Genomic DNA, 17,445 nt, shown 5'->3' with positions numbered 1-17,445 from the left:
TGTTTGCCTTCATCAGTTGGGCCACTGGGTATAAGTGTTATATTGCAGCTGTTGTAAACTTTGTTTAGATCACATTTGGTGCATTGTGGGCAGTTCTGCTTGAAAATGCTCAGTAAAGATTCACCACGATAGCGCCTAGATTAGGGTGTATCAGCTAAGTTGGACAAACTTAAACACGAGGAAATCTGTAGATGCTGGAAATTCAAGCAACACACACAAAATGCTGGTGGAACGCGGCAGGCCAGGCAGCATCTATAGGAAGAAGCACTGTCGACGTTTCGGGCCGAGACCCTTCATCAGGAATAACTGAAAGGAACGATAGCAAGAGATTTGAAAGTGGGAGGGGGAGGGGGAAGTCCGAAATGATAGGAGAAGACTGGAGGGGGTGGGGTGAAGCTAAAAACTTAGGTTATTTCGCCCAGAGCACTGGGGGCTGAGTGGTGAACTTGATAAAAGTTTATAAAACGATGAGAGCTATAGATAGAGTAGTTGGGTGTCGGGGTGGAGATACATCTCTGCCAAGGTCCCCCTCGCTTCCGCTAGCCTGCAGGTCAACCTTGGGCAAGGTGTAGCACCACTGGAGCAGGTGGTGGACGGTCATACGAGCAGCCGGTGTATATCACAAGTCCTGGTTGTGCGCCCTCTGACGCCAGGCAGGCAACCTCCGAAGAGCGTTGATAATGGCAGGGGTCACGATCTTTGTAAAGGCAGTGGCAAGCCACTACTGTGGAAACAATTGCCAAGAACAGTCATGGTCGTGGAAAGATCACGATCACCCACGTCACACTTAACGAACGAAAGATAGAGTAGACAGAGTCTTTTTCTGCTTGGGCGGGAAATGTCAGGTACTAGATGGCACAAGTTCATGGTGAGAAGAGGAAAGTATGAAGGAGACATAGAAGTGTAAACAGGCGCCTGGAAAATGCTGCCCGGAGAGAAGGTGGAAGCAGTTATAATAGCAATGTATAAAGCTTGCGACTAGAGCAACACTGGCCATGTACAGGTAGACAGAGTTTACTCAAAATGGTGCTGTGATCAGCATGGACACAGCAGGCCAAAGGACCTGTTACTGTGGTGAACTGCTCCACGTCCACGTTATTTGTTCTAAGATCGTAACCCAAGTGCGGAGGAAAGACTGACTCCGATGTAGAGATGGCGACCAGAGGATAATAATAATAATTCCAAAAGAACACCAAGGTCTCGGCTGAGCGACACCGCGAGAGGTAACATTCCCCAAACTAGGACCCCGCCATTGGTGCTAATCAGGTGTCCGCTTAAGCAATACAAATAACACGGAATCCCTGAGCCTCTCGAAATAAACTTAACCAGCTTAAACAGAAAGCTCTAGGAGACCGCATTATAGAGAGCGAGTCGCCCGAGATAAAAACCAAAGGAGGAACTCTAAACGAGTAATGACTGCCGTTAAACAACAATTAACCTGTTCAGGTGCTCTGAAAACCTTGACCCCACAGCGCCCCACACAGGCCAGAAGAGCTAATTACAACACATCTATTTTCAGTTTTGCATTAAGGTCAGTTATGTAATTAAATCTTGAACATTCAATACTCACCGTCTGCTGGATCACCACCACCAGAAGAATTGCTTTTGTTTCCGCTGGTTAATGTATTCAGGGGTTCAAGTCCTGATTAGGGTGGCACAGTGGCGCAGTGGTTAGCGCAACGCTAACCTGGTCTCAGTTCCCGCCAGAGCTTGTAAGGAGTTTGTGCGTTCTCTCCACGACCACGTAGGTTTCCTCCAGGTGCTCTGGTTTCCTCCCACAGTCCAAAGATGTACCGGTCGGTAGGTTAATTGGTCATTGTAAGTTGACCCATGATTAGGCTAGGGTTAACTTGGGAGATTACTGGCCAGCGTGGCAAAAAGGGTTGGAAGGGCCTATTTTGCACTGTATCTCGATAAATAAATAAATGGACGGACAAACAAACAAATAAATAAATACATACATAACACCCTGAGCATGTCAATGATTTCTAATGGTTAGCTGATCACCTACCTTTCACAGCTTTAGCCTAGGGACCTTGTTCAGGTTAAATTTAAGGGGTTACAGAGCCATACAGTACAGAAACTGGCCTTTCTGCCCATCGAGTCTATGCTGACCCCTTTTATACTTTCCCATGCATTACCACCGGACCCTACCGCTCATCTGGAGACAGTTTACAGTGGCCAATAAATCTACCGAACCACCCAACTTTCGGGGTGTGGGATGAAACCAGACACCCAGAGATATCCCATGCGGTCACAGGGAGAACTTGCAGACTCCACGCAGGCAGCATTGGAAGTTAGGATTCAACTTCCTTTCGGGGCTGGGCTTTCAAACCACCCGTGCGACCTGGCATTTTTTTTTTTGCTGTGCGAACTGAAGTCTTGAAGGCGCGGGACGGTCGTGGCGTGATGCGTACGAGCCGAGTCGAGGTGGCGGGGCCCAAGCCCGGGAGCATACCGGAGCGGCAGGGCCTGGGTCTGAGAGCGAGGAATGACCCGAGGTTTGGCCGATTTAGGCGCTGGGCCGGGTTAAAACGGTCTGGGTGTTAGGGCTGGCGCTGAGGGGTTCAGCTCGCAGCTCCGCGAGGTTTACTCACCCCTGCAATGACCTGAGGCTGTGGCCTGCAACTGACGGGCTCCTGAATCAGCTGGAGTGATGACTGGCTTCGTGTTCGTGGACTCACTTTCGTGAACTTCAGCTCGGAATGCTGTTTACTTACTTTTATCGTTTGCACAATTTGTGTTTTTTTTTTGTCCCTGCAGATTTGGTCCTTCAGGGTCTTTTTTTAATGGGTTCTATTGGGTTTCTTTGCTTTGTGGAAGAAGACAAATCTCAAGGTGTTATAGTATAATCAAGGACACGACCCACCCAGCCAACACACTTTTTGTCCCTCTTCCCTCCAGGAGAAGGTTCAGGAGCTTGAAGATTCATACGGCCAGATTTGGGAACAGCTTCTTTCCAACTGTGATAAGACTGCTGAACGGATCCTGACCCGGATCTGGGCCGTACCTTCCAAATATCCGGACCTGACTTGCACTACCTTACTTCCCCTTTTCTATTTTTTATTATGATTTATAATTAAAATTTTTATTATATCTACTATTGATTTGTACTCTAGGGAGCGCGAAGCGCAGAATCAAATATCGCCGTGATGATTGTACGCTCTAGTATCAATTGTTTGGCGACAATAAAGTAAAAAGAATAACCAACAGGAGAAAACCTGCAGATGCTGGAAATCCAAAGCTGAAGAAAAGTCTCAGTCCGAAACATTGCCTGTTTATTCTTTTTCATAGATGCTGCCTGACCTGCTGAGCTCTCCAAGCTGTTTGCTTTGTATATAGCAGACATACTTTGATAACAAGTGTCCTGTGAATTTCCGGACTTTGGACTTGGATCACTGGAGCTAGTGAGACAGCAGCTCGACGGACGGTGCCGCTGAAGATGTCGACACCGATTGCACAAAGAGTGCAGAAGTGGGCGGTGGGGGATCGCTGGTATGTTGGTGCGCAATTTAAATTGTTATTTAATTCATTCAGTCTTCAGATGTGGGCTTCAGCGACAGGATCGGCATTCATCCTAGATCCCTCAGGAAGGCCTCTGAGAAGCTGCCACCGAACCTGCTCCCACAGTATTGAAACAAAACAACTTCACACGGATCGAGTATGGAACAGAGCCAAACTTTGGAGAGAGGGAGGATCAGTCTGCAAATACTCCGGACTAACTGGTGGATGACAATCAGATCCCAACTGTTCAGAAATGCAAAGGAATAACTGTTATGATACAGTGCTCAAAACAGAATTTCTCATTTTAGCGTGACAAGGTGGGGAATAATAGTGTACAGTATTTTGCCGACAACTCATAAGATACTTAAAGATAATGATAAAAAGACAGGTTTAAATTGCCAACACACACAAAATGCTGGTGGAACACAGCAGGCCAGGCAGCATCTATAGGAAGAAGCACTGTCGACGTTTCAGGCCGAGACCCTTCGTTTAGGACTAACTGATAGTAAGAGATTTGAAAGTGGGGGGGGGGGGAATCTGAAATGATAGGAGAAGACCGGGCGGAGGGGGTGGGGTGAAGCTAAGAGCCGGAAAGGTGATTGGCGAAAGTGATACAGAGCTGGAGAAGGAAAAGGATCATGGGACGGGAGGCCTCAGGAGAAAGAAAGGGAGAGGGGAGCACCAGAGGGAGATGGAGAACAGGCAGAGTGATGGGCAGAGAGAGAGAAAAAAAAGGAGGGGGGGAAATAAACAAATTAGGGATGGGGTAAGAAGGGGAGGAGGGGCATTAACGGGAGTTAGAGAAATCAATGTTCATGCCATCCGGTTGGAGGCTACCCAGACGGTATATAAGGTGTTGTTCCTCCAACCTGAGTGTGGCTTCATCTTGACAGTAGAGAAGGCCATGGATAGACATATCAGAATGGATTGGGACGCGGAATTAAAATGTGTGGCCACTGGGAGATCCTGCTTTTTCTGGCGGACCGAGCGTAGGTGTTCAGCGAAACGGTCTCCCAGTCTGCGTCGGGTCTCACCAATATATAAAAGGCCACACCGGGAGCACCAGACGCAGTATACCACACCAGCCGACTCACAGGTGAAGTGTCGCCTCACCTGGAAGGACAGTCTGGGGTCCTGAATGGTGGTGAGGGAGGAAGTGTAAGGGCAGGTGTAGCACTTGTTCCGCTTACAAGGATAGGTGACAGGAGGGAGATCAGTGGGAAGGGATGGGGGGACGAATGGACAAGGGAGTCGCGTAGGGAGCGATCCCTGCGGAAAGCAGAAAGAGTGGGGGAGGGAAAGATGTGTTAGGTAGTGGGATCCCGTTGGAGGTGGCGGAAGTTACAAAGAATTATATGTTGGACCCGGAGGCTGGTGGGGTGTTGGTGAGGACAAGGGGGAATCTATCCCGAGTGGGATGGCGGCCGAGTAGGGTCTTGGCCCGAAACGTCGACAGTGCTTCTCCCTATAGATGCTGCCTGGCCTGCTGCGTTCCACCAGCATTTTGTGTGTGTTGCTTGAATTTCCAGCATCTGCAGATTTCCTCGTGTTTGCGTTTTTAAATTCACTACTGCGAAGCCTCTCCCAGTGATGCCTACACTGAAGAAATTTAAATCTGCTCTTCGACAGGAGTTCACAGTGAAACCCCCTCGCACTGCTCCCCATCTATAATTTCTTCGGCCCTTCAACTTGTCGATTATATTTTGACCCAGATCCCATGATCCTTTCCCTTCTCCAGCTGTGTTTCCCCTTTGCCAATCACATTCCCAGCTCTTAGCTTCACCCCACCCCCTCCGGTCTTCTCCTATCATTTCGCATTTCCCCCTCCTACTTTCAAATCTCTCACTATCTTTTCTTTCAGTTAGTCCTGATGAAGGGTCTCGGCCCGAAACGTCGACAGCGCTTCTTCCTATAGATGCTGCCTGGCCTGCTGCGTTCCGCCAGCATTTTGTGTGTGTTGCTTGAATTCCCAGTATCTGCAGATTTCCCCGTGTCTGTGAAAATATTAAACTCAAGATATATGAGCAAAGGGGACTGCAAGCAATTACAGCAGCTCCCTGCATTCCAGGCTGAGTGAGTCCTTGAACTGAAAGAAAAACTACTGAGCCGACTTTTTTTGCCAAGGACGGCCTTCTGGAACATCTGGGCTCTGAGCGGTGAGCCGCATCAGGGAGGCTGACTATTCTCCTGTTTGGATTCCGCCCCCACCCCCTACCGTTTCGGCTTGTTACTTGGGAACTTGCATTCGGATTTACTCATCGCGTTGTTACGTACCCCGTAACTGGGTCACTTACCAGCAAAGATAGAGAGGTCCGTTGAAGTCTGATGGTACTATTTTTAACAGTATTTATTGATAAAAAAATACACAAAATAATGTCAATGCAAACATACAGATAATATACGTCGTCAATACTAAATCTAAAAGCGCAGGTATAATAATAATCAATAAGAAATAGCTCTATCGTTGTCTAGGGGATAATGTATTGTCCGATGGAAATATAAAAGTCACTCAGTTCATTCAAGCTGCAGCTTTTGGGTTGGAGAGAAAGACGGGTTTAAAACTTGCCCATTCCTTTTATGATGTCAATCCTTCAAGAGTCGTTGGGAGTTGGTTTCCCCGTTGTTAGCTAAAAACCTTTCGGCCGTTGGAAAGGGCCCACCGATTCCAGGGCAAATGGAACTGGACGCACGTGGCCTTTCCCCTGGTTTCTTGCTATTACGGGATCGCTGGCGTTTCTTCTGGTGCGTCTGAGGGCTGTTCCCACAGACCCTCTTTTATCCTGATTCACAGGGTCTCAGATGTCGATCAGGTTGAGATGATGCAATCCCTCCACCAACCTCCCCCTCGGTTCATTGCCTGGGGGGGGTTTTGATGCATCGTGCAGGATGCAATACACAAGTCCGTCTCCAAGAGACAATAGCCGGCATCAATGGGTCCGCCTCTCGGAGGTCAGGACACATTCCAACTCTTTGTGGATTCTGCATGTCTTTCTCTCATTTCCTGTGTCCCCTGAACTGACTTAATAGTGATCTTGCGATTCTCACAAAGGAGGGGGCTACCCCGCACCCTTCGGCCCCTCAGAGCTGTGGCACATTCGTAACAGCGTGTACAGGGGAAACACACCATTTGCGTTCACAGCTAACACGTCTGAGGACGCGCGGGAAAATGGCCCGCGAGTGTTGCCACGCATACCGGCGCGGCAAGCCCACCAAGCTCGGCAGGAACAACGCGGGACATGAGAAGGCAAAGCAAGCCCCGTTCCTCTCTCGCAGCCACGTAGTCCTCCAGGATGTGTTGTCTTCAGCCTCCAGTGGACTCGGACTCAAACACCTACCCAGCAGACTCAGAGATTCACAGGCTCCGGGGCTTCAGCCACTGGGCCTCGACCTTCACTCTTTGATCTTCGACACTTCATGCTGAAGTGACAGAGCACTGCGGCACAAAAACAGGTCCTTCAGCCCATCTAGTTCATGCCAAACTATTCCGCCTGGACCCATTGACTTGTATACATGTACTTCAAAGTTCACACGCGTTTATTATCGAAGTATGTATACGTTATATCACTTTGAGATCCGTCTCCTTACAGGCAGCCACAAGACAAGGAAATCCAATAGATCCCATTGAGAAAGGAGACTATCAAACACCCAGCATGCAGAGAGAGAGAGAGAGAGAGAGAGAAAAATCAAATCATGCAAACAATAAAAGTAAGCAAATAGCATTCAGAACTGAAGTTTATAAAAGTGAGTCCACATTACCACAGCCAGTTCAGGAGCAGGCCATAGCTTCAGTTCAGCGCAGAGCACAGTAAATATCACGGAGCTGTGAGCAGAATCGGCCTGTTCCTCACCTCGTCCCCGACACCCTGACCATTTCAAGCTGGCCCAGGTGCTTAAGTCATCCAAACCTCTGGTCGTCCCTTGGTCTCGGATCCGGGCCCTGCTGTTCGATGCATTCTCAGGCCTGGGGCCTGCTGTTCGATGCATCCTCAGGCCTGGGCCCTGCTGCCTCAATTTATTTAGCCCGTAGCCAACCTTTCCAATTTGGCCCAGCGTTTAAACCGATCAAACCTCGGGCCCTTCCTCGCCCTCAGGCCTGGGCCTAGGCTCTGCCTCACCTTGTGCATATGACAGTAAACTGGACATTTCTACATTGGGCTTTTGACTTTAAAACATAATGTGAAGTGGATTTTGGAGAAAATTCTTTGGAAAAGCCTTTTTCCTGAGCACATTATATTGTGTGGTTCATTTTAGGGATCATTAATGGGTAACAATAAAGATGTATCTTGTCAGCAGCGTGAGAAGGGTATTTGGCCCATCGAGCCTCTACTACCACACATCACATACACGTCTAGTACAATAAATAAGCTGGCCCCTTGCCTCCACAATCTACCTCATTATGACCTTGTACCAATGTCTGCAAGACCAAGTCCGAATCTGAGTCCTTTGGAGGCTTAAGGGGGGGGTCGAAGGAGATGACCTGTCTTGGGCTGAGGGGACTGTTTATGTGTGTGGGTGGGAGGAGGGATACAGAGCTTGCTTTGCTGTTGCTGTTTTGTTGCTTGTTGTGCTCTGTGTTGTTTTCCCGAGCATTGTGGGAATGCTAAGTTGGCGCCCAAATGTGTGGGGACTCCAAACATCTCACTCTGCAAAAACTCATTTCAGGGAGATAGCACCCCTGCTCCCCACAACCCCATATCTACCCCCCCCCCCAGTCGACCTCCAAGGGTGTATGTAATACTTTGTTTAGTGATTTTGTCTAATCTGTAAACCAAGTTGGGTATATGCAGAAAATGTGACATTAAAATATGTACTTATACTATCATGGAGTCGTTTTTTTAATCTATTACAACTTTAAGCAAGTCTACAGGGAGTTTGGCCTCATCACGTAGGACATCAATAGAGTGGCTCCTTAGCAGCTAGCCAGCTAGTTTAAATAACGTTAGCTGTGCTAATGAACGAATGACACCTGTTAAACTCACCTCAACACGTCTTTTACATTTTAACCCACCATGGGCAATAGAAAAGTCACTGTTGCAAACAGTGCAGCGAGCAACACTGTCATTATTTTTGAGGTCGACTGTAAAGCCCGCCCACAGAGAAAACTGATAGGTCTACTTAGCACGAAGAGAGACCAATCAGGATGCTCCCTCTCGCTCTTCCTCTCCCTCTCCCTCTCAAAAAAAAAATCGATTTCCGGGATATTGTATGTAATTTGCAGGCGTCAGGAAGCCACTATCAATATACGGGAGACTCCCGGAACTTCCGGGAGAGGTGGGATGTCTGGGACTCTTGTAGGCTCTCCCCACAGCACCTTCAGGTCTGTTGGTTGTACGCGGATGACGCGTTTCACTGTATGTTTTGATGTCCACGTGATACATAAACTTGAATCGTCGTAACAGTTACACTTTATTCTACATTGTTATTGTTTCACCTCAGTGTAATGAACTGATCTGTATGAACATTATACAAGCTTCTCACTGTATTGGTACAAATGTATGTATTGTATAAATGTTACCATATACTACCTTGAGATTCGTGTTCTTGTTGGCATTCACGGGGAGCAAAGAAGTATAAAGGAATTAACGAAGGAATTATACATAAACCGACAAAGACTGACAATCAGTGTGCAAAAGGATTCAAACTGCAAAAATTGAAACTAGTACTGAGAACGAGTTGTAAAGAGTCCTTAAAAGTGAGTCTGTCGATTGTCAAATCAGTTCAGAGTGGTGGTGATTGAAGTTACCCTCATTGGTTCAGGAGTCTATGATTGTAGGGCAATAACTGTTCCTGAGCCTGCTGGTGTGGGACCTGAGTCTCCTGGTAGTGAGAAGAGGGGATGGCCTGGATGGTGGCATCGTTGATATTGGATGCTGCTTTCTTGTAACTCAAAAACATTAAACTAATTGAAAGTAAAAACGCAGAGAGATGGGAATAACATATCTCAGTTTTTTTTTTACTTTAAGCGAAGTGTGTGTATATGATATGGTGGTGTCATGACACAGGTAATTCATGCACTTTTACATATAACCTGCAATGCATTATGGAAACAACAAAGAATGCTTAATCAGACGATATATTTACAATTTGCTGAAATATTAAATACACAACACTTCTCCCTCCTTAGCTATAAACTCCAACTCAGTATAGAATGTGTCTCAGCTACATACACAGTATACTATATAGTACAATTACTGTATAAACATCTACACATAGTAAAGTTAAAATTGCCCCATTTAGGTCAACAGATTTAATCGCTGTGGAGGATGTTTTACTCTTGTGGGATAACGTCATCCCTGACCAAGGGGATCACTCTGTTTGGCAGGTGAGACTTGTGGCTGTGAAACATTCTCAGGTTCTGTGACCTCCTCTGTGATGGTTGTAGGGGTTGACTCTGGGACTGTAGAAAGTGCTTCTGAAAGCCCTGGGCACCTTTCTTCTGGACGTGCTGACGTTCCGATCAGTGCACGGCAAGCTTCACTGGACAGCGCGGATCATAATGTGTGAGTACAGTGTCTGACGTTACCACTTCCTTTGCCTTTTGTAAAGCCACCGCACGCCGCTTTGTCCACTGCCATTTCTTCCTGATCTGTAGAAATGAGTTCAAGGGGTAGAGTACAGTAGCCAGGTTTGGCAGGAACCTGCCTTAGTAATTGACAAATCCTAAAAATGGACCACAACTGTGACATATTCTTTGGCCTTGGGACATCCAGCACTGCTTGGATTTTCTCAGCACACTTATGTAAATCTTGTACATCAATGGTGTAACCACAGTAAGTGATGATTGGTTTAAAGAACTCGCACTTGTCGCATCATACTCTTCTAATCTCTTTAACAGTGGTTTAAGATTTTGGAGATGTCATCCTCACTGGGAACAATGATGTCACCTTGGAAACACTGATGGCTTGAGCAGAACCTGGACCACAGTTCTCTGGCAGTGTGCAGGTACAGATGTTACTCCATAAATAAGCCTATCATAGCAATAAAATCCTTTGTGGCTGTTGATGGTGACCTTAAGTTTACCGCTGATCATGATAGGCCCATGCTTCTTGGCTACTGGGTCCACTGGCATTGCCCATGGGCTCCACTCAACCTTCAGTCTCCATGCAATCTAGCTCACTGGCTACTTTATCACCAATGGTATGAGGGTCTTTTAAGAGACTTTTGGATAGGTACATGGAGCTTAGAAAAATAGAGGGCTATGGGTAACCCTAGGTAATTTCTAAGGTAATGACATGTTCGGCACAACTTTGTGGGCTGAAAAGCCTGTATTGTGCTGTAGGTTTTCCATGTTTTTCTATAACCCATATCAGCTTTGTAAAACTTGGGGGTGGCATTTCCATTTGCCGCTTTTTTTTACCCTTGATATGCTTGAATATTCCAGTGCCACCCTTGAACGCTACTGAGGCATCACTCAGCATCTTTCTAAATTCACTTTTGGTTGGTTTCATTGCAGGGGATGTGGCATGCAAATGGTGGATGGATCTCCAATCAAGTTGTAGTTGTCTCAGCCAATCACAGCCCCATAATGCTGGCCCTCCCATTTTTTCCACATACAAGCCCAATGCGCCTTGTTGGTTGTTGTATTTCACTGTTACAAATGCCATTCCCACAGGAGTTGTCTTTTCTCCAGTTAAGTTCTTGGTTGGGTATCTGCAGGCTTCAGTTCAGTATCTTTGAAATACCATTCAGGCTCTTTTTGTGGAATGACTAAAACAGCCAAACCTGTGTCCAATTCCATTTTAATTAATTTGCCGTTCATTTCAAGCCATATTGATTATCTATTCACAAACAAGAGAAAATCTCCAGATGCTGGAAATCCGAGCAACACACACAAAACACTGGAGGAACTCAGCGGGCCGGGCAGCATCGATGGAAAAGGGTGAACTGTCGACGTTTCAGGCCGAGACCCTTCAGCAGGACTGCCTGGCCTGCTGAGTTCCTCCAGCATTTTGCACGCGTTGCTTATCTATTGTTAGTTTTCAAACTGTAAGTCTTAAGGCTGCTCAGTCCTATGTCGCTCTCATCATTATCACAGACATTTCATCAACAGCATGCAGATTAATGTTCTTTTTGAAACTGCAACTTGACTTTTTAACTTTTACTCTTCCTTGTGCAGTCCCTTTACTTTTGTTTGTCCAACATGCTCTTTATATATGTCCTACTTCGTTACATTTTCTGCAAGATTCATCTTTAAATTTGCATTGGTCTGGTGTATATGAGCCCCTGCCACAAAGGTAACACAATTCGTTCGGTGATGCGGGTTTCTGTTAAGGCATTGCAATTTTCTTCACTCTCGCTTTCATTCCTGACTGCAACTCAGTTGTGTCTTTGTCTGACTTTTCCACTGATACCGCTATTTTGACTGGTTTTTTAAATGTAAGTTGTGCTTCTGATTTTGAATACTTTCTTGTAAGACTTCACAAACTACACAATCTCCCAGTGCATCATTAAGCCTATTACCAAACTGACAATCTCTTCAATTCAGCCACATATGTTGAAGTTGGACTTCCCTTCCTTTTGATTCCAATTATGAAACCAAAAGCATTGTAAAATCAGCAATGGTTTTGGTTATAAGGGTTCCTGCACTCGTTTCACAATACCAGAAAAGCTCATTTCAGCAGGTTTGGCTGAAGCAGTTAGATTTCTAAGCAAACTTTAAATCTAATGGCTTTAAATCCAATGCACGCAGCAAAACTGGTACTTTTTCTCATTTGCTTTAAAATGCTGCTCAATTTGCTCTGTTTACAAAATCCAGTTATCTGTCATGGAATCAAGCATGTCTACCTTTCTGATGTAGCCAGTCATTTCTATTCTTTTTTTAAAAATTTATGATTATTATCACTCATTATTCACCATTTATGAACCTGTGAATTTGTCCGTCTTCTGGCTTTATAAAACTCGACTGCATCTGTCGCTTCCAAAGAAAACATGCTGCTTTTGCTTTTTACTTGATTAGTTCCCACTGTGCTTTTTTAAAAACTCGAACGTCTTACCTTCAACAGGTAGGTAGTCGTCATGGGTTCGCTTAAAACTTCCTCGTCACCGCTGTTGTGTTTTGTAACTGCAAAGCATTAAACTAGTTAAAAGCAAAAACATGGAGCCAGAAGTAGCATTTCATATTTTACTTTAAGTGAGGTGCACACGTATCACGTGGTGGCATGATGACGTATGCCATTTATGTCGTTTTACAGATAACCTGAAATGCATAATGTAAACAGCAAAGGATGCTTAATCAAATAATATTACTGAAATATTAAATACACAGCAGCTGTGCTGCATGTAAATGGTGGGGAGGGCTTTGCCTGTGTTAGACTGCATTGCATCCACCATATTTTGTAGTCTTTTCCGTTCCTTGGCACTGATGTTTCCATACCAGGCATGATACAACTAGTCAGGATACTCCCCATGGCTCATCTATGGAAATATGTCAAAGTTTTTGGTGACACAGACTCCTAAGGAAACAGAGGTGCTGTTGTACCTTCTTTGTAATGATACTTAACTGTGACAATAATAAACCAATTCCAATTCCACCATCTTTGCCTTGAACAATGTCAATGACCGAGCCTCCATAGTTCTCCAGAGCTGAGAATTCTACACATTATTTTCTCTAAACTTAAATGGGACATAATGGAGGTAAGCCAATGAATAATGGTAGGTGGATTAGAATCCTTGCATTTAAGCAAAAGTCGGACATTTGATACATTCTTTAAATTTGAGGAAACTTGGCGACCTTTTATTCAATATTTTCATATGCTCTGACTTACGGCCCTTCCAGTTACCTTTCTGAAGTTTTGGATTTGATCAGAAAGTTTTTCCTTTTTTCTTGTTTTTACTTTCAGTTTGAGCTGCCCAGTTCTCTTTTTTTTTCGTTTTTTGTTTTTTTTTTTGTTTTGTTGTTTTGGTTTTTTTTTTGAGTACATTTCAATTATAAAAGTTTCTTTATCTTTTCACTTCTTTTTATGGATAAGAGGAGAATCAATTATCTTCTTCTTTATTATATACTATTAGATTAATACTATGTACGATCTCGATAATGTTCATTTTCCTTTTATTTGAATTGTTATTGATATAGATATTTGAGGTAATTCTCCTCTTGTTTTATATATATACACACATGTACCTGTGCTCTTTTATTTAACTAATAAAAACCATAGAACACTACAGCACAGTACAGGCCCTTCAGCCCTCCATGTTGTGCCGACCCAGATAATCCTTAAAAAAAAGTACTAAACCCACACTACCCCATAACTCTCTATTTTTCTTTCATCTATGTGCCTGTCCAAGAGGCTCTTAAATACCCCTAAAGTTTTAGCCTCCACCACCATGCCTGGCAAGTCATTCCAGGCACCTGATGTCTCCCCTAAACTTCCCTCCCTTAATTTTGTACATATGCCCTCTGGTGTTTGCTATTGGTGCTCTGGGACTATTCACCCTATCTATGCCTCTCATAAAAAAAAGATTGATAAAGAAACAGAATTCTACACATTCACTACCCTCTGAGTCAAAATAAGCTCCTCTCCTCAATACTGAACACCCATTTCCTTACACTCTGCCCTCTGGAACTATACTCCTCGAACTATCACGCCAGCAGGCACCCACCATTCCTCTCTGCGTTCTGTTACAAATCGAGTTCTTTGTGGAGATGGTAAAGTTACTGACCAGATACAATTGAATTGAATGGGGATGAGCGATCAGTATGTGCAGTGACCTTTCCGGATAAGATGGGAGCTCTCCTGGCCCTCTTTCGTAAGATGTCCAAATGCTGCCCTGCTTTGGTTGAGTTGATGTGTAACAGCCTCTGACATCGCTCTTGGGCTGCTCCTTCTAGGTCACTGACTTTCTTCTGCGTCCCTGCAGTTCTCGTACTGCTTCAATCACAGCAATAATCTCCCAACGGAGATGACTGGAGTAATCTATCCGGACAGAAATGTTCCCTCGGATTTTTTTTTTAAAACAGCTGCGTGGACCAAACATTGCTCTCAGCAGGAACTTCTTATGCGGTCTGAAAACTGCCTGGCATTTTAATTTTTAAAAACATAATATGCATACTATGAATATTTAGAATGAAAATTGAAAAATCACATACTTTTGATTTTATTTATTAATTGAAGGTTGTAACCTTTTGGTTGTTATAGCCAGGGGTGGTTCTGGCAATAAGCTCTCATGACCTATTAAATGATGGTGTGCATCTCAAATCGCCTCTGACAACCAAGACCAGCTCTTGGTCTTCATGTGTGGCTTAGCTACTAAGCCCGGTGGAACTGTTTCTGCTGACAGGAGAAGGGGTAAAGGGTGGGCTGCCGATGCCTTAAAACCAGTCGCTTCGGGCAGATGGGGCTCGTCAGCAGTGGTTGGCAGCTCATCCAGGAGAAGGAAAACTCTGATCTCAAACCCTCGCTGCCTTGCGGCTACACCCACTCATGGAAAAGGCTTTGGGAGTAAATGCAAAGGAACGATGCCGAGGTGGAGTCCCCGAGACACTCCTACATTGAGTTCAATGCTGACTGGCAACTCCTGTGACGCTCCTGGTACCAAACTCTATTGGTCTCCGCCGTTCCTTTGGATTCATCAGATGCACCGAGAGGGGGAGCTGGCTACGTGGGCAACAGCTTGCCCTCCATATTGTGCTGCCCTGGCTTGTATATCAAAGAGAGCTAGGATGTAACACCCATGGTCAACACTAACCAATGCCTCATTGAAATACAGTACAACACCAACAACCTTTCTCATTTTGGAAACTTTTGCTCATCTGTCTTTATTACAAATCTATTGTCAATAAACCCCGTCCAGATTAATTTCACATCCTGATGAGAGCTACGTCTTAATCCTCTTAGTTCATCCAAATGTTCCACTTCTAGTCCGTTTCTGGATTTACACTTGATTAAATTCATGAGACTGAATCCACGTTCACAGTCAGCACCAGAAGCTTGAACTGTTCCAACGATATCAGCAAGAGTTGACAAATCTTCAAATTCTTTGCTTCTAGGCAATATACCAGCGAGCATCTTAACCGAACCAGTCTTAACTTTCTCAGAAACGACAAATTTGAAATCACAGTATTGCAGCAATACTTTTGAGGCAACATCTTTTTTGTAGTTTGTAATAGCTGAGTACTTTTTGTCAGTTGTACATTCTCTTTTCCAAATATAAAATGTGCTTGCGTTTGCTATAGCAACAGGGTCAAGAGTGTGCCATCCTTTTAACTCATCTTCAGGAAGTCTATTGTCCACGTGATTACACACATGTTGAATGAATTGAGTGATTTAAAATTATATAAATGAAAATTCCAACTGAGTGGCAATGGAGACTATGTGAACATAGAACATAGAATAGTACAGCACAGTACAGGCCCTTCAGCCCACAATGTTGTGCCAACACTTAAACCCTGCCTCCCATAATAGAACATAGAGTAGAATGTGCGTGAGAGCATTTCAGTTACTATATGGCTGTGCACCCGTGCGTTTTAGAGGGAACAGTGCTGGACAGCATCTCCTTAAGAAGCAAAGTTTAGCCTCTTCCTCAGAAAGTGACTTCAGTTGTTGAGGAGCCCATAACAACAACGTTAATCTTCATTCATACAGCTTCTTAAAGGTAGCAAAAAGTCGCCGGAATGTTAGCAAATTAAACTCAGCCACTAAGGAGCTATCAAAGCATTGGTCACAACTGGATTTGTGTAAGTGAATTAAATGAGGAAGGAGAGGAACGTTGAAAGTGTCCTATCTAGATGCGTCATGCTTTGATATGCTCTGCTTCTGACCGCAAGAAACTGCGGAGGCCTGTGGACGCAGCTCAGTACGTAACGGAAACTACCCATGGACTCTGTCTGTTCTGCTCATTGTCTCAGTGGAGAAACCAACATGATCAAAGGTCTCACCCACCCCAGACCTTCTCTCTTCTCGCCCTCCCTTCAATAGGTTCGACAGCACAATCTCACCCTCACTGCAGAACTCCACACCAGGCTTACTTCCCTCACAGGAAAATAGCCACTCACAGGAGACCTGGCCCACGTCCAGGTTTACGGCTGCACAGGTGGAAGGTCAACTGAGGAAGATCTGTACCAGCAAGGCGGCTGGACCGGATGGAGTTTCCCCACGATTACTAAGGGCCTGTGCGACTGAACTGGGAGAACCACTACAGCGCACCTTCAACATGAGTCTAGATCAGAGAAGAGTACCCAGACAGTGGAAAACATCTTGTATTGTCCCGGTACCGAAGAAACCACAGCCAAAGGAGTTGAATGACTTCAGACCTGTTGCCTTGACGTCGCACGTGATGAAGACCATGGAGCGGCTGATAATACAGAATCTGAGGCCACAAACCAGGCACGCCCGGGATCCGCTTCAGTTTGCGTATAAGGAGAAGGTGGGAGTGGAGGATGCTATCACGTATTTGCTGCACAAATCACTCTCTCACCTAGATGGGGTCAGTTGTGCTGTGAGGATTACATTCCTTGACTTCTCTAGTGCCTTTAACACCATCCAGCCCAAGATATTAAAGCACAAACTAACGGAGATGGGAGTAGACTCTTACATGGTGGATTGGATAGTGGACTACTTGACAGATAGACCTCAGTATGTGCGGTTGGGAGACTGTAGGTCTGACACAGTGGTCAGCAGCACAGGAGCGCCACAGGGAACCGTACTCTCTCCGGTCCTGTTCACCCTGTACACATCTGACTTCCAATATAACTCGGAGTCCTGCCATGTGCAGAAGTTCGCTGATGACACGGCCATAGTGGGGTGTGTCAGGAATGGACAGGAGGAGGAGTATAGGAAACTGATACAGGACTTTGTGATATGGTGCAACTCAAACTACCTGCGTCTCAATGTCACCAAGACCAAGGAGATGGTGGTGGACTTTAGGAGATCTAGGACTCACATGGAGCCAGTGATCATTAATGGAGAGTGTGTGGAGCAGGTTAAGACCTACAAGTATCTGGGA

The 17,445-nt window shown here is 45.2% G+C and overlaps 1 protein-coding gene and 1 long non-coding RNA gene across 2 annotated transcripts in view; one reads left to right on the top strand and one right to left on the bottom strand.

Moving 5' to 3' along the window:
* Nucleotides 1-3,398: 3,398 nt before the first annotated feature.
* The window catches only part of zmpste24 (zinc metallopeptidase, STE24 homolog), a 60,471-nt gene continuing 46,424 nt past the window's right edge, over nucleotides 3,399-17,445 (top strand). The window contains exons 1-2 of the mRNA XM_073028408.1: nucleotides 3,399-3,495; nucleotides 10,340-10,446. The gene's annotated coding sequence lies outside the window, so the exon portion shown is untranslated. The remainder of the gene's footprint in view (nucleotides 3,496-10,339; nucleotides 10,447-17,445) is intronic.
* The window catches only part of LOC140715898 (uncharacterized), an 11,287-nt gene continuing 2,733 nt past the window's right edge, over nucleotides 8,892-17,445 (bottom strand). The window contains exons 2-3 of the long non-coding RNA XR_012096210.1: nucleotides 12,498-12,565; nucleotides 8,892-10,090 (exon numbers count right to left, since the gene is read on the bottom strand). This is a non-coding gene — a long non-coding RNA (uncharacterized lncRNA). The remainder of the gene's footprint in view (nucleotides 10,091-12,497; nucleotides 12,566-17,445) is intronic.

The sequence above is a fragment of the Hemitrygon akajei genome, chromosome 24 (genome assembly GCF_048418815.1).
Source record: "Hemitrygon akajei chromosome 24, sHemAka1.3, whole genome shotgun sequence".
Taxonomy (NCBI): Eukaryota; Metazoa; Chordata; class Chondrichthyes; order Myliobatiformes; family Dasyatidae; genus Hemitrygon; species Hemitrygon akajei.
Note: the sequence above shows the minus strand (reverse complement) of the source record. Positions and strands in the feature narration are given on the sequence as shown.